Below are 21911 nucleotides of genomic sequence, written 5' to 3'. Positions count from 1 at the left end.
AGTAATAACATAAGTTGATTTATAAAGCGGGTATAGCTTTTAACATGGAAACTAGTATACATCTGTAGAATCATGACCGCTTGTGATAGTAATATAGTCGTTGCGATCGTGATTTTTAGCATCTGGCGGTTAGTAAGACGACTACATCCGTCATTCTAAGACACAGTGGTCGCACTCATGGAAAAACCTTATGAGACATGCCCAAACATCACTGATTTTCTCCCAGTATCCTTTTTTATCGCCAACAATCAGCTATTGGCAAAGTATTATACACTCCTGGAAATGGAAAAAAGAACACATTGACACCGGTGTGTCAGACCCACCATACTTGCTCCGGACACTGCGAGAGGGCTGTACAAGCAATGATCACACGCACGGCACAGCGGACACACCAGGAACAGCGGTGTTGGCCATCGAATGGCGCTAGCTGCGCAGCATTTGTGCACCGCCGCCGTCAGTGTCAGCCAGTTTGCCGTGGCATACGGAGCTCCATCGCAGTCTTTAACACTGGTAGTATGCCGCGACAGCGTGGACGTGAACCGTATGTGCAGTTGACGGACTTTGAGCGAGGGCGTATAGTGGGCATGCGGGAGGCCGGGTGGACGTAACGCCGAATTGCTCAACACGTGGGGCGTGAGGTCTCCACAGTACATCGATGTTGTCGCCAGTGGTCGGCGGAAGGTGCACGTGCCCGTCGACCTGGGACCGGACCGCAGCGACGCACGGATGCACGCCAAGACCGTAGGATCCTACGCAGTGCCGTAGGGGACCGCACCGCCACTTCCCAGCAAATTAGGGACACTGTTGCTCCTGGGGTATCGGCGAGGACCATTCGCAACCGTCTCCATGAAGCTGGGCTACGGTCCCGCACACCGTTAGGCCGTCTTCCGCTCACGCCCCAACATCGTGCAGCCCGCCTCCAGTGGTGTCGCGACAGGCGTGAATGGAGGGACGAATGGAGACGTGTCGTCTTCAGCGATGAGAGTCGCTTCTGCCTTGGTGCCAATGATGGTCGTATGCGTGTTTGGCGCCGTGCAGGTGAGCGCCACAATCAGGACTGCATACGACCGAGGCACACAGGGCCAACACCCGGCATCATGGTGTGGGGAGCGATCTCCTACACTGGCCGTACACCACTGGTGATCGTCGAGGGGACACTGAATAGTGCACGGTACATCCAAACCGTCATCGAACCCATCGTTCTACCATTCCTAGACCGGCAAGGGGACTTGCTGTTCCAACAGGACAATGCACGTCCGCATGTATCCCGTGCCACCCAACGTGCTCTAGAAGGTGTAAGTCAACTACCCTGGCCAGCAAGATCTCCGGATCTGTCCCCCATTGAGCATGCTTGGGACTGGATGAAGCGTCGTCTCACGCGGTCTGCACGTCCAGCACGAACGCTGGTCCAACTGAGGCGCCAGGTGGAAATGGCATGGCAAGCCGTTCCACAGGACTACATCCAGCATCTCTACGATCGTCTCCATGGGAGAATAGCAGCCTGCATTGCTGCGAAAGGTGGATATACACTGTACTAGTGCCGACATTGTGCATGCTCTGTTGCCTGTGTCTATGTGCCTGTGGTTCTGTCAGTGTGATCATGTGATGTATCTGACCCCAGGAATGTGTCAATAAAGTTTCCCCTTCCTGGGACAATGAATTCACGGTGTTATTATTTCAATTTCCAGGAGTGTACTTAGTAGTAGGAGATGCGTAATAGGTTTGTGTTTAATATATGCAAAGGAAATGTCAATGTCCAGTTATAAGGTATAGATTTGACGTGAAATATCGTGAAAGCCGCCAGCAGGGTGTATTTCTGATAATTAGCTCATTGTCGAATGTTGTTCAACTGAGACCGCCATCATATCATTTAATTGTAAGCATAGCAATCAAATATATATGTCACGTAATTCCTAGGACGATTGTATCTACGGTTGGGTGGCGCGCTGGTGGTGGCCTGTGGTGGGAATGATTCACGTTTCCTGTTAACAGCAGAAGCTGTCCGAATACAAAGGCCTATTAGGATGCGAGAATGTAACTGACTTAACCGTGTCGTCCTCTACAAGGCCGAATAGCGAACTAACACTTAATATGAGTTGAACAGCTTTCGTGATAGTGTGGAAAATTGAGAAGATTGAATATGGACATACGTTTACACTAGTCCATTATTCGCTCCCATGAAAATTGCCTGATTGATTGCTTCTTCACATTTGCCATCTTTATGTGTTTGAGAGAACACCGATAGTGACGTGTGCATCTAGTAGGTGAAAGACAGGTAGAAGACACGTTTGCTGGTTCTCTAGACATGAGAAACACTTTAGCTGACATTGTCAATTATATAGAGGATTTGGAATCTGTTACGTTACCGACATCGGTATTCGTGAATGGAAATATCAATTTCCTCTATTTTTTCGTGTTTTCACATAAAGGTCTTCAAAGATGGCATAAGTTTCTAGTTTCTCAATAATTTACAGTAGACAACACCTCGCCAAAGTTTCAGGTTTCTAGAGAAATAATTTCCAGTCTATATCTTCAGAATTATGTTACACGAGCTATACTGCTAAGAAAGCGATATTGCTATGTGCTTGGTATTGAGAAGTATTGCGTAAATTGTATAATAATCAGACAAAACGTGTGAAAGTACATGTGTTCTTATATTCCCAGGGTATGGAGCTGCGTGTAGAAAGCAAGGAAGTAGGTCGAGACCAGAAGCAATGATGTCTTTGTGCAGAGGGGAACCGACCCAGCCTTTGTACAACAGTTCTGAGAGAGGCTTCAGTCCACTGACTGTGCTCTGGTCACGTGTTGGGCGGACGGGTGACTGCCTGACCTCACAGGAAATACATATTACAGCGCGGAGTATACCTACGATGCATGTGCTTATTCAGTCTGTCTGTGTGGTATATACACGAGTGTCTGGCGGTCGATAGCTATATGCATGACGCAAAAGGGGCGATTTTGTATGGCGAAGGATACGAATCGTCTGTTTACTACATCGACACGGTACATGGTGATATATTGTTGGGTTGGAGATCGGTTTCACACTCTCGTTGGCAGAGCAGTGTAATCGAGTAAGAGTCTTTTCATATTTGATGAACTGTAGGCCACTTTTCAGGGTTTAATTGTCAGTGCAATGTGGTGATCTGTACAAAATAGTTTTGGCACTGACAGTCTCATCTCCAGAAAGAAAAAAAAAGGTGGACAGTGCTTCCACAACGGCAGCATCAGTAATTGGGAGGGTAAATCCAGTAAGATCCAATCAGAATGCTACATTCATTCACAAGACATGCTTCGTGCTGGGTCATAGGAGTGTCTACAAACTGATCTGAACAAGATGGAGGTAATTTATCTATGGAAAGTTCGGAGAAAGCAAGTGTTGAAAGACAAGTTGAAGCAGACCATCCATCTCTGGCAGGGAAGCTGTCACTCATCCGCCACTGTGGCATTAGTATATCTCAAGACCAGTAGCTGTAGGATACCGAAAATTCCCGCCATTTCTATCTTCTGTAGGACAGTGCTTCGAATTCTGTTTGTATAACAGTTCTGCCTTCCCACCATCTGTGCTTATACAGTGCTCTCTTTCCAAACAGAAAGAGTGCTATTATGATTAATGGTGTTTTCGCGAAGTTGCACAGACTTGAGAAGGCTTTTTATTGTTGAAAATGTTTAACGTTTCTGAGACATAAGTTAACACCAGGATGTCACAATTTCCAGGAAGGGAACTCATGATGTCTCGTTAAGACCATCGGGAAGAACGCAATTCGTATTATCTGGACCATTTCAGTAAACAAGTCCTGGTCACTGTGTGAACATTTTGTGGAGGTGCGTCAGCCACATTGGGCAGGTAAGCATGCGTGAACAGCTAGAGGCAGCTCGCTTGTCCTCTTAGGATCGCTAGGAACAATGCACCATGTGCAATTTAGGAAGCATTGGAGTAGATTTCCATAGTGCGATCTGTTACTTCACGCTAGCTACAGTAAAAATGCGCGTATGGGCCACAGGCATTCCACGTGTGGGACCGGCGTGATCGCGCTGCCTGGTGTGTACGACTTGGAGCTCTGTAGGGGGGGGGGAGGGGAGCAGTTAGCTGATATGTCTATGTTGACTATAGTTCTAAAGCGATCTTATATGGAATGAGTGTTTGTGTACTGCAATATTTTCGGCTATTTAAGCGTTGTGAGCGTTTGATCATTTGCATAGCATCACACATGCATTACTTTTTGACAATTTACGAGCTGTTTTCGTGTCTGTTGCATTATTTTGTGAGCAGGCGTGCAGGCAGGGCAATGCATCATTTTGACTATTTACGAGTTGTTTCTTGTCTGTACATAAGTGTACTGCATTATTTCGGTGATTTACGAGTAGTTTGCAGGTCTGTAGGCTGTGCAATGCATTATTTGGGGAGTTTATAGTTAGTGAGCGCGTCTGCAGAGCGTTTTACATGCATTATTTTGAGAATTTACTAGTTGTTTTCGTGTCTGCACATCAGTGAACTGCATTATTTCTGTGATTTACGAGTAGTTTGTAGGTCCGCAGGCTATGAAATGCGTTATTTTGACAGTTTAGAATTAGCAAACGTATCTGGATAGTGTTTTACATGCATTATTTCGGTGATCTACGAGTAGTTTGCAGCTCTGTAGGGTGTGTTATGCTTTATTTCGATAATTTACGATTGGTTTGCGTGTCTGTACACAAGGGTACTTCGTTATTTCGACGATTTACGAATGGTTTGCAGGTGTAGACTATTTACTGAGACCCCAAGCATGTCAGGGTCAGTGTTTTGTATCAGTGTAACAAACAAAGTACCTGAAATCTATTCCTTAATAAATTGTTCCAAAATAAATAAAGTACAGTCCTTCCTCTCTCCAGCAGCCCAGAACAGGCTGAGTCCTTTCCCTGTCATTTTTCCCATCGACTGGCATGGGAGGGGAGCACCCTCTGGTGGCAGTACAGTGTACTAGGTCAGTTGGACTCCATACTTCATGATGGAGACATTGGATGGATCTACTGCTTCAAATTGTTTAAATAAACACTGCATGTTTCAAATAGCTCTAAGCATTATGGGACTTAACATCTGAGGTCATCAGTCACCTTGGCTTAGAACTACTTAAACCTAAATAACCTAAGGACATCACATACATCCATGCCAGAGGCAGGATGCGAATCTGCAACGAGAGCAGCCACGTGATTGAGGACTGATGCGCATAGAACTGCTTGGCCACAGTTTCTGGCAAACACTGCATGCAAAATAAAAACTTACATCCATCCTATCCAGCAGCCCAGCACATGCTAAGTCCTCTCCCAGCCAATTCCTACGAAGAGCTGGCGGTTGGATGACTTAGGTTAGTGGAAATAGCCCAAGTGATCTATTTCCCCGCCATTTTCTTAGGTTAGTGGAGGTAGCCATCGTGTGTTCCATTGTCCTGCCGGAATTAAGGTGGAGGGTGAGGGATGGGGGTGGGGGAAGATGGTTATGTTAGTGGAGGTAGCCCAATCGACCTTTCTTACTGCCAAAATTTGAACTTCCCGCCACGACGTCATTGCGACATTGCCATATGTATCGCCACCATTTTGGATCCACCATCTTGAGTAAATTTGACAACAATGGAAAGTGGGGTGGTACATAGTTTGTTCTACTACTTATGTCAGCCCCACATAATGCCACCCGAAAACATCAGGGAAGCTCCACCTTGCTGCACTCTCTGGACAGTGTGTCTAAGGCATTCAGCCTTACCGGGTTACCTCCAGATACGTCTCTGATGATTGTCTGGTTGAAGAAATACGCGACACTCATCGATGAAGAGAACATGATGCCAATCCTGAGTGGTCCATTTGGCATGTTTTTGGGCCCATTTGTACTTCAGTGCACTGTGTCATGGTTGGAAAGATGGACTTCCATGGGCGTCGGGAGTGAAGTTGTATATCATGCAGACTAGTGTGAACAGTTTGAGTCGGAACACGACGTCCGGTGCCTGCACGAAAAATATTACTCAACATGCTGGCGTTGCCATCAGTGTTTTTCCGAGCCATAATCCGCAGGTAGCGATCATCTCCTGGAGTAGTCGCCCTGGGCGGCCTAAGCGGGGCATGTCATGCACAGTTCCTGTCTCTGTATCTCCTCCATGTCCGAACAATATTGCTTTGGTTCACTCTGAGACCCCTGGACACTTCCGTTGTTGAGAAACCTTCCTGGCACGAAGTAACAATGCAGATTCAACCGCGGTATTGACCGTCTAGGCGTGGTTGAACTACAGACAACACGAGCTGTGTACCTCCTTCCTGGTGAAATGACTGGAACTGATCAGCTGTCAGACCCCCTCCGACTAATAGGCGCATCTAATGCAAGGTTGTTTACATCTTTGGGTGGGTTTAGTGACATCTCTGAAGAGTTAAATGGACTGTGTCTCTGATGCAATACACAAAGGCCACGTGTATCTTCAGGAGTTCTGGGAACTTGAGTGATGCAAAACTTTCTTTGATGTGTGTATATTATTTTAGACACAGAGAAGATAGAGAAATATGAATTTGTTACACAAGGTAGCACGATAACCAAATTCTGCAAGGAAGATGTGGGGTGCTGCAGATATGCATTACTGTGGTCAAATGTTTTATGATAAATGTATTGATCTTGTTTCCATGGTAGTTACTAAATACAATAAATAGAATTAAGTCTCTGGCACTAAGTACTTTATTAATAGTGTTATCACTGCCAGAGTGTTCATCGTTGCACATTCAGGTAGTTTTATATGAGCAGTTACGACCACACGGCCAAGTATAAGCTGCCAGTCTCCAGTTTTGCTTGGGCTGTGGCACCTTTGAGAGTCCACACAATGAATAATGAGCACAATGTGCCTTAGCTTCTTCGTATAGTCATCAGCACTTTGCATTTCCGTCAAGTTTCTTTGTTACTTGTAAGCTTGGAATCTGCTTGGTGGAACGGGCTGAAGATTACTTTGCAGCTCAGGTACAACCGCTCACGAGTGAGCCCACTTGGACATGGTCGTAACGGAAGGGAAATTGGCGAAGTATGATAATGAATGATCTGCTCTGGAAGTTGCATGCATCAAAATTGTTCTTTTAATGAATACAAAATTTCATCATCGTAGTACTTTCAGAAATACAGCGACATAAATCACTTAGAAATGAAATAGATATGAAGTGAAGGGGGGCCATGAAGGAATGAGGAATGGGGGCAGTAATAATATGAAGAAATCATTCGACCATCGGAAGGACTGACTCAGTACACAAAATGATCTACGGGTATGACGAACGAAGAAAGGAGAACATACGAAGTAGACTAGCACTAACAATGATGTTATTCCTGGCCAAGTGCCGTCTACTGGCATCAAACGTAATCCTTAGTTTTGGGAAGAAATCCTGAGAATGTACATTTGGAGCACAGCGTTGTATGGTGGTGAATCACTGACAGTGGTAAAACACGAACAGAAGAGAATCGAAGCGTTTGAGATATGGTGCATAGAAGAATATTGAAACTCAAGTTGGCTGATAAGATAAAGAACGAGGAGGTTTTACGTAGACTCTGAGAAGAAAGTAACATATGGAAAAAAGTGACAAGAAGGATGGATGGGGCGATAGGACATATGTTAAGACATCAGGGAAGAACTTCCACGGTACTACAAGGAACTGTTAACGGTAAAGCTGTAACGGAAGACAGGAGACTGGAATACATTCAACAAGTAATTGAGGAAGTAGGGTGCAAGTGATACTCTAACATCAAGAGGCTGGCTTGCCTACAAACACTGCAGAATCGGAAAACAGCCAATATTTATCGTTCGTCAAGCATGTGCCAAAAAAAGAAAATTTTTCACCGCTATAGTCGCATGCAACTTACGAAATTATTTCATGATATCCTTAAGTATTCATTAAGATGTGACATATCAGCAACACCTTGCGTCCCTCTCTTTGGAACTGAATGTAACCCGCAGAACCTCCTTACGTATACTTTTCAACCACTATTGGCAACTGAAAATAAGGTTAAGAAACTTTTCTTGTGTAGATTACAGATCCTACCTCTTCCTCATAACTCTTTAAACCAATAAAGCAATTATTTTCAAAAGTAGAGATACAATAACGGAAGGGGGAAAAATTACTTAAAAAACTCAAACTTAATAATTTTACTGGTTATTGGTTCAATAATGGTCATGGCACTCGGTCGCCATAGTAATTCGCCTTCTCCGTTGTTTTTCAATCTTTGTGATTATTTCGCCAGCCGGCGCAGTACTCTGGAAAATGGGTTTATTTATGAAGTTACGTAATAATCCACACCTTGAAGGAGCGTTGCGACAATAGCGATATACACAAGTGTAAACTGTGCCACGGAATATTAATAAAAATCACGAGAAAAGGCACGTACATTCGTGAGTGAGTGGACTGTCTAATAACTACTGCATTTGGAAATGATGGTAAGAAATTGTAATTATTGTGAAAGTCACTCACTTATGACGAATATGCGGGAGAGGTAGATGCACGTATTTCCTTAGATTTACCTTTCCTTGTGGCCTGGTTTGCAAAGAATATTGCTTATGTTGGAAATCACAATCAGATCAAAATTATAACAAAGCAATCGGTCTTTGTCAGAGAAAGAGAAATGATGAAAACTGCGAGTACTAGTGTCATCGCAATGACAAAATAAAAAAAAATTGCGGCCACAAAACAAGAAAAGGGCATGTTCACCTACCACCATTTTTGTACTACGCCGTCGCGAACATCGCTGCTGCTATCTGTATCCATCTCGTATAAATAATAACAATATTGGTCCAAAATAATGTGTTACCAGGTTTCCATAAATAATGATAAACACGGAGATTTCGTTTTGACTTAAACTGGTTATTATTCAAATAAATTTTCATAAATATAGTATCAGGTTTCACATATACGCCTACACTTTAGGACGAACAAGAACAGACCAGAAGACTACTACTAAAGCTAATACCTGAAGGGCGTAATTATGTCATTGTCTCTCAGTGACTATCAGTGCTCCTACTTCTCTTTGCTGGCTGATCGATATCTGGCAAATATTTTATATTTTGGTTTATCAAGAAATAAATTGAAAAAGTATCTCCACCAGAGCAATAAGAAATGCAAAGACAAATATTATGATGACTGTTAGCATAATGGTCGCAAGCTGAAGGATGGTGCAGTTTCTCGGTAAAAAAGAAAGTCTCTTCAAATTTTTGAATGTAATCAAACAAACATTATTTCTAAATTTCAAAATTTATTTTGAGCTCCAGATTCCTTTTTAGCTCTTTTAACACGATATCTGGCAACATTACCGAACCTTCGTGCGTAACTGAGCTCGTTCAGCTTTGTGTGGAATTGAGATTTCTTAATATAAATAAGATGATGATCGAATGATAAGCATGGTTTTATAGTTTTGGTATGACACTGTTAATAAGCTATAAGAGGTATTAAAATAAAGTTAGGTTAGTTGCGAGGGTGAAAAAAAGAAAACTTATGACAATCTAATAACATTGGCTTATTAACCTTTTCCGTCTGACATTAAATGAGGCCACTTCCTAATGAAATTAAACAACTAGTAGGTTGCAATTATCCCATTTGGGACTATTCCAGCTTATTCAAAGTCTGTCCATTAGAATTTACGTCTAACATCTTGTACGTCCTCCTCTGTCTCCGTAGTACTGTCACAAACGCCACTCGAGTGTCAACAAGTTTCACAAGTCTATCAGCGCAGTTGAAACTCGCTGGTTCGCTGAGCTAGACTGCTGTCGTCGGCTCTTTGAAGAAGGAAGTAAAATGAGAGTTTAACGTCCGGGCGACAGCGATGTCTTTACAGATGGAGCTTCGGCTCAGATTACGAAAGGATAACGAATGAAATGGACCGTTCCCTTTTCCAAGGAACTACGCCGGTATTTGCCTGGAGGGATTTAGGAAAATCACGGGAAGCCTAAATCTCGAGGGTCGGGCGGGAATCTCAACAGTTTCCTTGTGGATTCAGAGTTCAGTGTGCTAACCAGTACGCCACATCGCTCGGTTGCTGGCTCCTCCCCCCTTCGCACACCGTGGCTGCGAGTATGCCACAAGGCGGCGTCAGCTAATGAGAGATTCTCAATACCGTGCTGACCGTCTCGGCAGAAGCAAGCACTACCAAGGAACTTGGTGATTCTTGTTGTACATCCCGAGTTCCGTTTCTCGTGTTTAGACCGTTTTCGGCACACGCGGATTCTTTAGAACTACGGTTTCCCAAAATGAAAATAAAGTTTATATTCTGCTCGGAGTGAGCTCTACGCGAATTGAATATAACACTGAGGTGACAAAAGTCATGAGTACTCCCCGTCTGGCCTTGGCTGTGGTGTGTCATCTTCGTGCCAACTTTTTAGTGCAGTGTTTGAAGTGAGTGTTAAGTGCTATGCGTCTTTTCCGAAGTGTTGCGAACGGAAATCATACTGTCGCTAGGTGTGCTCTTGCGAACAAAAACCAGGCTGTCGCCGTGTTTTTTAAATTGTCTGTCTACTATTTTACCTGTCTGCTTCCTGTGTATTTTATTGCCATCGCCAACCCTTTTGTTTTATGTTTCTTGATGCAATAATTTACGCACAGACGTATGTATTGTAGAAATTTATTTTATTTTATGAACTTCTATGTGCTACCAGTTTCGGCATTACATTGATGCCATCTTCAGGCCCCACTCGTCATACTCATAAAATCAGCCATATAACTGGATCCGTGAATCAAATCGTCCTGCAACAGCTCTTGGTGGCCAGGCGACACAGACTGAGCATCATGGCATCAATATAATGCCGAAACTGGTAGCACACAGAGGTTCATAAAATAAAATATATTTCTACAATACGTACGGCTGTGAGTAAATTATTGCATCAAGAAGTTCATACCAGCGGTCGTCCCACGATCCATAATGGATCAACGAAAACTTTTGTTTTATGCTTTAACTTCTACAATTTTTCGCCATTTTACAATTTAAGTCACCGTTTTTGTCGCCTGCTTTTATTGTTTATTATCTTCTTCTTATGTTTTAAAACTTCTGTAGGCTGAAGAGCGGCGTACTAAGCTGCTGAAAGCCCGCCCCCTTCGGGGAGAATCAAAACTCAATAAAGGAAAAAAAAAGTCATGGATACTTTCCAGTATCCTGTATGACCTCCTTTCGTCCGGCGTAGTGCGGCAACTCGACGTGGCATCGAGTCAACAAGTCGTTGCAAGTCACCTGCAGAAATACTGAGCCATGCTGCGGCTACAGTCACGGATAGTTGCTAAAGTGTTATCGGTGCAGGATTTTGTGCAAGAACTGATCTCTCTATCATCTTCAATTAATGTTCGATGGGATTCACGTCAAGTGACCCGGTTGGCCAAATACTTCTCTCGATTAGTTCAGAATGTTCTTGAAACCAGTCGCGAACAATTTCAGCCTGGTGACATGGCGAATGTTGTTTGTCCACCAACGGCTGCATATGGTCTCTAAATAGCCGAGTATAACCATTCCCGTCAATAATCGGTTCAGTTGGACCAGAGGACCCAGCCCATTCCATGCAGACACAGCCCACACTATTGTGGAGACACCACCAGGTTGTATAGTGCCGTGTTGACAACTTGGATCTTTGGCTTCGAGGAGTCTGCATCACACTCAAATCATACCATCAGCTCTACCAACTGAAATCGGGACTCATCTGACCAGGCCACTGTTTTCCACCTGTCCACGGTCCAACCTATATGGTAACGAGTTCAGGAGAGACGCTGCAGACGATGTGCTGTTAGCAAATGCACTCGCGTCGGTCGGCTGCCAGCATAGCCCATTAACGCCAAACTTCGCGGCACTGGCCTACAGGATACGTTCGTCGTACGTCCCACATTGATTTCATGCAGTGTTGCTCGTCTGTTAGCACTGACAACTCTACGTAAGCGCCACTGCTCTAGGTCGTTAAGTGAAGGTCGTCATCAGTTGGGTCGTCTGTGGTGAGAGGTATGTGGATCTCGGAATACTGAATTTCCTAACGATGGAACGTCCTATGCGTCCAGCTCCAACGACCACTCCACGTTCAGAGTCTGTTAAGTCCCGTCGTGTAGTGCGGTAATAATTACTCTAAAACTTTTTCACCGGAATCAGCCCAAACAATGCACTGCCCTTTCATGCCTGTGTTCGCAATACTACAGCCATCTGTGTAAGAGCATTCCACTATCTTATAACTTTGTCAAATGGTTAAAATGGCTCTAAGCACTATGGGCCTTAACATCTGAGGTCATCAGTCCCCTAGACTTAGAACTACTCAAACCTAACTAATCTAAGGACATCACACAAATCCATGCCCGAGGCAGGATTCGAACCTGCAACCGTAGCAACAGCGCGGTTCCGGACTGAAGCGCCTACAACCGCTCGGTCACAGTGGCCGGCCATAACTTTGACACCACAGTGTAAACCTCCAAGTTTCTTTCTTCAATAGCGTGTAATATTGGAGCTAACCGAGGAAAAGGAAGCATTGGTTCATCTTGTGTCTCCTACAGATACAGGGCTGATCAGCTAACTCCGTTTCACAGCTCCCATAATGGTGAACAATGCTGGTGATCGACGAATGCGTCTGTAACGCCGGAAATGCATATCCTCCTATTTCCATCTATTGTACTGTAAATTTTTTCTTAATATATATATATATATATATATATATATATATATATATATATATATATATGTGTGTGTGTGTGTGTGTGTGTGTGTGTGCATTTATGTCGATGTATAATTGGTTTGTTTTGTAAATACCATTTGCATTTTTACGCTGGGTCTTGCCTAGGGAAAACTATGCTATCGAACGAATACATCGATAGGTCGTGTGGAGAACCAAAGTGTTTAGGATCTTTGGTAGTGTTAACTCTGCCGCGTGGAGCGCGGGCGGGGCAGAGAGGGTCTGGCTGGAGTAGTGCGGTTGAGCAGGTGTGTTGTGTGACGCTCCCGCAAGTTGCCGCGCTTTCGGGGTTTGGCAGCATGTAATTGCGCTCGACTTGCTATGATAGTTTCTGACATGGTGTCGCGGACGGGAAGCATTAGCTAGCGCGCACCAAGAGCCCGTTTCGCCTGGTGACCGTGTCGAGAAGAAGGCGCGCCAACATCCAGCTTCTGCAACAGCGACGGTCGACATTAAGTGACTGTCGCCACCTCCTCGATCTACGACTTCAAACCTTCAATCAACCAACAAGGAAGACTGGAAGCACGTAAAGTTTTAGAACTGTATGGCAGACCTCAGCTTTTAAAACTGTTGCATCACAAAAATACAGCAACTTAGCATGAACCTTTGTTGCTCATTGTCCCAGTTGCATTACCAAGCAGGCTCCCTTCCTTTTCTGGAATGAACCCGAGTGTCGTTGAAATTCAAACGCTAGCATTAAAGTAATATCATTCCATTTCACTTCTTTAATTTCAAAAGTTCAGTTAAAGTATTCGTAGCTGGCTACAATATTTAGATTACGCAAGCAGAAATTAAGAGTGAGAGTTTTGTTACCATATTTTAGCTTACCTGTGACTGCAGCTCGGCTTGGTACGTGCTAAATGTTACTATTGTTAATTGTTCAGAATCATTTAATTCAAGTTTAAAGTTAAATCTCTTATTTCTAAATTGCGTAGATTCAAGTAGCTTTTGAAATGATTGTTGAGGTAGCCCAAGACCAACCTTATTTTACTGAATTTCGTAGTGCTTCAGAAACATATCTCACTATTAATTTCAGTTCACTAAATTAACTTTCAATTTTCCGGTTTTATTAATTCTTTTGCTAAATTAAGTCAAGAGTGTAGCGAAACTTATTACTTCTGACAAACTTTCAGTTTTCACACAACACGTGTCAACCTTCAGTTGCCACGCTTTTAGTGCTTATTACATGTGCAATAACCTTTCTTTTTCAGTTATTATAGTAGTTGTCCATAGGACTGGCGACCGTAATTTTCCCCAAATCTCAAATATCTAGTTAACGCCAATTAATTGTTAACGTAACGACAGTACATTTCCTTTCTTTATTAACTTTACCCCTTTTCAAAATTAATTTCCACCAATTTCATTTGCATTTTTCGTTTCATTTAGATGTAACCCTTTCTTCACTCTTTACCGACAGATTAACTTCGGTGACGATTGCTTTTCCAAAATTTCCATTAGGTACACGCGGATTAATTTTTCACTGTCATTAAGGTCGATAAGTGAGGGGAAGGTCACACGTCTTTCAAGTTTTTCAAAAATGCAAGGTAAGACAGACAACAGGGCATTATAATTTCATCGTGGCAAATCATATGCAGGTGGTAGCATTGAGGAACAGATAGTGAGAAACAGATAGTGTGAGCCGTTTAGTAATCGGAGAACTGTGCAGAGGGCAGCATTCCACTCGCATTGTAAAAATGTTTTACATTTAACAGGGCAGTGATGAAGATCAACAAAAGACACTACAAACTCGTGGATTAATAACGCTGAAGGGACTTGAACGGTTCTGGAACAGAAATCAACAGAGTGACTGGGGAACACCGCGTAAATAAACTAGGGCACTCAGAATCGTCGCCGAATTAATCGGTCTGATTTCAATGTTCATCTGTCAAACAGTACGTTACGCAAGTACTGAAGGAGATTGATCATTGACTGCCATTACCATTCAGCCCACACATGCCAGATCGTACAGCATTTCGTCAGCACTACTTTCTGTTCTTTGAAATGGAGGGCGGTTAACAGCTGAATTCCGTATGACGAGATGTCGGAATATTTTGTTGTAATGGCGTTGTATTTTCTTCACATCTTCACAAGGTCTGGGTTCACTTCGCAGAGCGCAGAGCAGTTAAATGCTGCTGTGCGACATTTGTCCGTTATAAGACTCATCTAGATCTACGTCTACATCTACATCTGCGTTACTACTCAGTTATTCGCACTTTCGTGCCTGGTAGGCGGATGATCGGACCTCCCTCAGAACTCTTAAACGTTCCACTCCCGAACAGAAAAAAACGAACACTTTAATCTTTCCGTGAGAGCTCTGATTTCTCTTATTTTATTAAGAAGATAATATCTTTCCATGTAGGTGGGTGTCAATAAAATATTTTTGCATTCGGAGGAGAAAGTTCGTGACTGAAATTTCATGAAAAGGTCTCGCCGCAGCTAAAAAGCCCTATTTTATAATGATTCCCACCTCAACTCGCATATCATACCCGTGACACTCTCTCCCATCTTTGCAATAATACAGAGTGAGGTACTTTTATTCGAAACTTTTCGATGTCCTCCGTCAATCCTACCTGGTAAGGATCAGTGCTCCAGAAGAGGAAGGACATGCGTAGTGTAGGCAGTAAGATGCATTTACGAGTACATTAGCTAACACACAGGACCATCAGAATCGCCTGCAAGTGATTTTTATTGGCACTTAGACGATTCGATAAACGACGATGAAGGAATCAAATCAAAGAATGCGAGATAAAATACACGACTGGCCATTAAAATTGATACACTACGAACACAACGTGCTACGGATGCGAAATTTAACCGACAGGAAGAAGATGCTGTGATATGCAAATGATTACCTTCCCAGCGCATTGACACAAGGTTAGCGCCGGTGGCGACACCTACAACGTGCTGACATGAGGAAAGTTTCCAACCGATTTCTCATACACAAACAGCAGTTGACCGGCGTTGCCTGGTGAATCGTTGTGATGCCTCGTGTAAGGTGGAGAAATGCGTACCATCACGTTTCCGACTTTGATAAAGGTCGGATTGAAGCCTATCGCGATTGCGGTTTATCGTATCGCGACATTGCTGCTGGCGTTAGTCGAAATCCAATGACTGTTAGCAGAATGTGGAATTGGTGGCTTCAGGAGGATAATACGGAACGCCGTGCTGGATCCCATCACTAGCAGTCAAGATGGCAGGCATCTTATCCGCACGGCTGTAACGGATCGTGCAGCCACGTCTCGATCCCTGAGTCAACAGATAGGGACGTTTGCAAGACAACAACCATCTGCACGAACAGTTCGACGACGTTTGTAGCAGCATGGACTATCAGGTCGGACACCATGGCTGCGGTTACCCTTGACGCTCCCATCACAGACAGGAGTGTCTGCGATGGTGTACTCAACGACGAACCTGGGTGCACGATTGGCAAAACGTCATTTTTTCGGATGAATCCAGGTTCTGTTTACAGGATCATGATGGTCGCATCCATGTTTGGCGACATGGCGGTGAACGCACATTGGAAGCGTGTATTCGTCATCGCCATACTGGCGTATCGCCCGGCGTGATGGTATGTGGTGCCATTGGTTACACGTCTCGGTCACCTCTTGTTCACATTGACGGCACTTTGTACAGTGGACGTTACATTTCAGATGTGTTACGACCCGTGGCTCTATCCTTCATTCTGTCACTGCGAAACCCTACATTTCAGCAGGATAATGCACGACCGCATGTTACAGGTCCTGTACGGGCCTTTCCGGATACAGAAAATGTTCGACTGCTGCCCTGGCCAGCACATTCTCCAGATCTCTCACCAACTGAAAACGTCTGGTGAATGGTGGCCGAGCAACTGGCTCGTCACAATACGCCCGTCACTACTCTTGATGAACTGTGGTATCGTGTTGAAGCTGCATGGGCAGCTGTAGCTGTTATTACGGCCAGAGGTGGTTGTTCTGGGTACTGATTTCTCAGAATCTGTGCATCCAAATTGCGTGAAAATGTAATCACATGTCAGTTCTAGTATAATATATTTGTCCAATGAATACCCGTTTATCATCTGAATTTCTTCTTGGTGTAGCAATTTTAATGGCCAGTAGTGTATATGGTATGGTGATAGGCTGAAGTGACCGAAAAACGATCTCAGTGGCGTAAAATGGTTCAAATGGCTCTGAGCACTATGGGACTTGACATCCGTGATCATCAGTCTCCTAGAACTTAGAACTACTTAAACCTAACAAACCTGAGGACATCAGACACAACCATGCCCGAGACAGGATTCCAACCTGCGACCGTAGCCGTCACGCGGTTCCAGACTGAAGCGCCTAGAACCTCACGGCCACAGCGGCCGGCTTCAGTGGCGTATTGACACTGCGCTCGGTCAGGAGAAATCACCCGCGCAAAGTAATTTTCAAATATCGATAAACTGCGTGTCAGTCCTTTACAGACCCGTGCCCATAGTCAGCGAGTCTGACTGCCATACGGACTACCTGAGTTCGATTACTGGTACTGCAAGGGATTTCTCCTTGGTAGAAGTATGATCTCAACTGAGGAGCCGCTATGGTTGAGAGGTAGTGGCTCCAAATCGGAAAGCTGACAGCAGCTACGAGAGCAATAGTGTACTACCTACCTGCCCTTTCTCCATGCCGCAGATGTTGGCACAGTGTCCGGTCTATATCGTGTCGACATGAGGCGTTTCGTAGTCTCTGTAAAAGAAGATTTCGTCATTTTAGCTTTTGTCAGCAAAATTAATTTGTTGGATACGTTGTAGGGCGTCAGAGTTTCTTAGTTGTTCAGAATTTTGTTTCCGGTTTTTCTTTTTCTTTTTTTTTTTATCTGCGGCACTTCTGTGACATTTTCTGCACTAGTAACGCGACCGCGCAAACATCTTGTTCAAAGCGCCTCGCAGTATTTACTGCGTCGATAAACTCTCAAACGGCGCGGCACATAAATAAATACTATTTCAGTCATGACAAATTATTTGCGTTTGTTCCGTACTCATACTTTTCCGTAACCTCCCAGCCACTGTTTATCTTTTTCTGTGAAAAACAATTGATGCCAGCCCCGTCTGCAGCGCTGCTCCGAGCGGGAAAAAATAAGAGCGTACAGCGTGAAATACCTGCGGCAGCCGACGGCATTCAGAATTTCATGCGGCTGTGCACCTGGTAAGAGAAAACGAGTACGAATTGAGAGAAGTACAGCAGGAAAAATTTAGAGAGATCCACGTAGAGCGGCGCTGAAAAGGGTCCTCCTAGCAAATATAAATAAAATGGAACACAGAAGCGCCACAACCCTTTTGCAGGGGAGGTTAAACGCGCGGCGTTTCCGCGAGGGAGCTGCCGCGGCGCTCGGAGCGTGAAACACAGACGGCGGTGGCGGCGGAGGCGGAGGCGCCAGCGGCGGCGGCGGCGGCGCGCTGTACCGGAGCCGGCCGGGCCGAGTCCCCGGGGACCGGCGCAGATAAAACAGCCACGCGGCGCGGCACAGCAAGGCGCCTCGCAGATTACGGACTCCGGTCTGTCCGCACGGGAACTACAAAAACAAGTCCGGTCCAGCTGCACTCCGCCCGCGGCTGTCCCCAGTTAACGCCGGCACTCCGCAGTTAACTACTTCTAGGTCTTTGTCTTGTCAGATATAGGATAAGAGCGTCGACGCCTCGGTTCTGAATTGCTAGCGCAGTATGTAATATCCTGAGCCACTACTGGCTAGTGCACTTATTACAGGCCGGCCGGTGTGGCCGAGCGGTTCTAGGCCCTTTAGTCTGGAACAGCGCGACCGCTACGGTCGCAGGTTCGAATCCTGTCTCGGGCACGGATGTGTGTCATGTCCTTAGTTAGGTTTAAGTAAGCCTCAGTTCTAGGGGACTGATGACCTCAGATGTTAAGTCCTTTAGTGCTCAGAGCCCTTTGAACCATTTGAACTGATTACAGTTATTATTGGTTAAATAGTGCCTAGAGTACGACATCAACTACAAATGCAATGCTCACACTGCGGCGTCTACACAAAATCTCTTCACGTACTACGAAAAGCCATGCCCGGCACTTGGCCAATGGACGTGGTCTTGAGACGAGCAGTCAACAATTGGTCACCCACCAGTCGGAACACTCAGAACGTTCTAGGCACTTCATCTGTGCTATTAACTTTTTTTTACTCTGTCTTCAGGATTTAACTTCAAAGTAATTTGGGACTGTGCTATCCAGCAACATATAACACATACTCCAAGGCTTCCAAAATTCTGGTCTTAACCAGTGTGTCTTAACACAAATGATGTCGAATAGAATCCGCCTCAGATACGGTTTTTTTTTCTTTTTACATACTGTTACTCTGTTCGCAAATACATTACAATACAAGGCACAATCTTCGTTGGTTTAGAATCTAACGTTGAAAGACTTATGCTGATTTCTCTACCTCTTTCATTAAGATAGAAATATTTTTCTGACACTTTGTTATTCTATCTGCAAATACATTACAATATAAGGCACAATCTTCGTTGGTTTAGAATCTAACGTTCAGAGACTTATGTTGATTTTTCTACCTCTTTCATTAAGTCTAGAACTCGTTAACAAGGTAACATATCCACTTCTCACATGTTTCTAACTGTTCTGTTTAATATCGATGCCCAGATGAATCGTTTGTCTTACCCGCATTTTATTACATTTTTGCCGGCCGGAGTGGCCGAGCGGTTCTAGACGCTTCAGTCTGGAACCGCGCGAATGCTACGGTCGCAGGTTCAAATCCTACCTTGGGCGTAAATGTGTCTGATGTCCGTAGGTTAGTTAGGTTTAAGTAGTTCTAAGTTCTAGGGGACTGATGACTTCAGAAGTTAAAATGGCTCTGAGCATTATGGGACTTAACATCTGAGGTCATCAGTCCCCTAGAACATAGAACTACTTAAACCTGACTAACCTAAGGACATCACACACATCCATGCCCGAAGTAGGATTCGAACCTGCGACCGTAGCGGCCGCGTGGTTCCAGACTGTAGCGCCTAGAACCGCTCGGCCACTCCGGCCGGCTCAGAATTCAAGTCCCGTAGTGTTCAGAGCCATTTGAACCAATTTGATTTCATTTTTAACTGCGCTTTCCGATTACCACCGTGTCCGATCACTGCATTGCATGAGAATATAAGTTTAGGTGGTGTTGCGATTAATCTCTGCTTTGGCTTGGTAGAGAAGTGCAGTGAACGTCTGCTAGTTTTCGTGGGACAATAGCAAGATGAGCGCACTAAAATAAAGGAGGAGCGAACAACTGCACATTCATTTGTGGTCTATGTGCATGTGCATGTGGAGAAACGCCGCTTCCCGACAAATTTTCAGAAAAGGGTTTTGATTGGAGCTTCAGATTTCTCAGGAGAATAGCTTCTAAAACCATCTGGTATCTTTCCTTCTGTGGAAGGGCGCCAAAAATGTGTATCCCTAAGCACTCTTCTCGGGGGTTGATGGGGCTATATCGACATTAAGACAAGGGACTGATCAGTTAGGACTGCGAGAAATGCTGGCATAGAGTCGTCTTTTTCATCGGCTAGATTCGCATAGCCATGGAGTCTCAGAGAGCCAAACGGATAGTTCTGGAGTTGTATAAGTTCAGTCAGATAGCGCTGGGGAGTTACAGGGATTAAATACACTAATGGCCATTAAAATTACTACACCAAGAAGAAATGCAGATGATAAACGGGTATTCATTGGACAAATATATTATACTGGAACTGACATGTGATTACATTTTCACGCAATTTGGGTGCATAGATCCTGAGAAATCAGTACCCAGAACAACCACATCTGGCCGTAATAACAGCCTTGATACGCCTGAGCAATGAGTCAAACTGAGCTTGGGTGCGGTGTACATGTACACCTGCCCATACAGCTTCAACACGATACCACATTTCATCAAAAGTGACTGGCGTATTGTGACGAGCCACCATTGACCACATGTTTTCAATTGGTGAGAGATCTGGAGAATGTTCTGGCCAGTGCAGCAGTCGAACATTTTCTGTATCCGGAAAGGCACGTACAGGACCTGCAAAATGCGGTCGTGCATTACCTGCTGAAATGTAAGGTTTCGCAGGGATCGAATGAAGGGTAGAGCCACGGGTCGTAACACATCTGAAATGTAACGTCCACTGTTCAAAGTGCCGTCAATGCGAACAAGAGGTGACCGGGACGTGTAACCAACGGCACCCCACCCATACCATCACGCCGGGTGATACGCCAGTATGGCGATGATGAATACACGCTTCCAATGTGCGTTCACCGCGACGTCGCCAAACACGGATGCGACCATCATGATGCTGTAAACAGAACCTGGATTCATCCGAAAAAATGACTGTTTGCCATTCGTGCACCAAGGTTTGTCGTTGAGTACACCATCGCAGGCGCTCCTATTAGTGATGCAGCGTCAAGGGTAACCGCAGCCATGGTCTCCGAGCTGATAGTCCATGCTGCTACAAACGTCGTCGAACTGTTCGTGCAGATGGTTGTTGTCTTGCAAACGTTGCCATCTGTTGACTCAGGGATCGAGACGTGGCTGCACGATCCGTTACAGCCATGCGGATAAGATGCCTGTCATCTCTACTGCTAGTGATACGAGTCCGTTGGGATCCAGCACGGCGTTCCGTATTACCCTCCTGAACCCACCGATTCCATATTCTGCTAATAGTCATTGTATCTCGACCAACGCGAGCAGCAATGTCACGATACGATAAACATCAATCGCGATAAGCTACATCCGACCTTTTTCACAGTCGGAAACGTAATGGTACGCATTTCTCCTCCTTACATGAGGCATCACAACAACGTTTCACCAGGCAACGCTGGTCAACTGCTGTTTGTGTATGAGAAATCGGTTGGAAACTTTCCTCATGTCAGCACGTTGTAGGTGTCGCCACGGGTGCCAACTTTGTGTGAATACTCTGAAAAGCTAATCATTTGCGTATCACAGCATATTTTTCCTGTCGGTTAAATTCTCGTCTGTAGTACGTCATCTTCGTCATGCAGCAATTTTAATGGACAGTTGTGTACATGTGCGTGATGGAGAATAACTTTGATGCAGATTACAGCCAGGTAACAGTGTAAATTAATAGGGAGAATATCACATAGGTATTGGGCGTTGTATAAATCGGATCTTTGTCGAATGCAGCGTATTGTTGATGGAGAATTTTAGAGTTTGCTTCCATGCGGAGCTGCTTCAGTCTGCAAGCTGAAATGATAAACACGTAATTGTAAGTGGCGAGGAGTTTTACAACCCGGTGTA

This window comes from Schistocerca nitens, chromosome 2 (assembly GCF_023898315.1).
Source record: "Schistocerca nitens isolate TAMUIC-IGC-003100 chromosome 2, iqSchNite1.1, whole genome shotgun sequence".
NCBI classification, from domain to species: Eukaryota; Metazoa; Arthropoda; class Insecta; order Orthoptera; family Acrididae; genus Schistocerca; species Schistocerca nitens.
Note: the sequence above shows the minus strand (reverse complement) of the source record.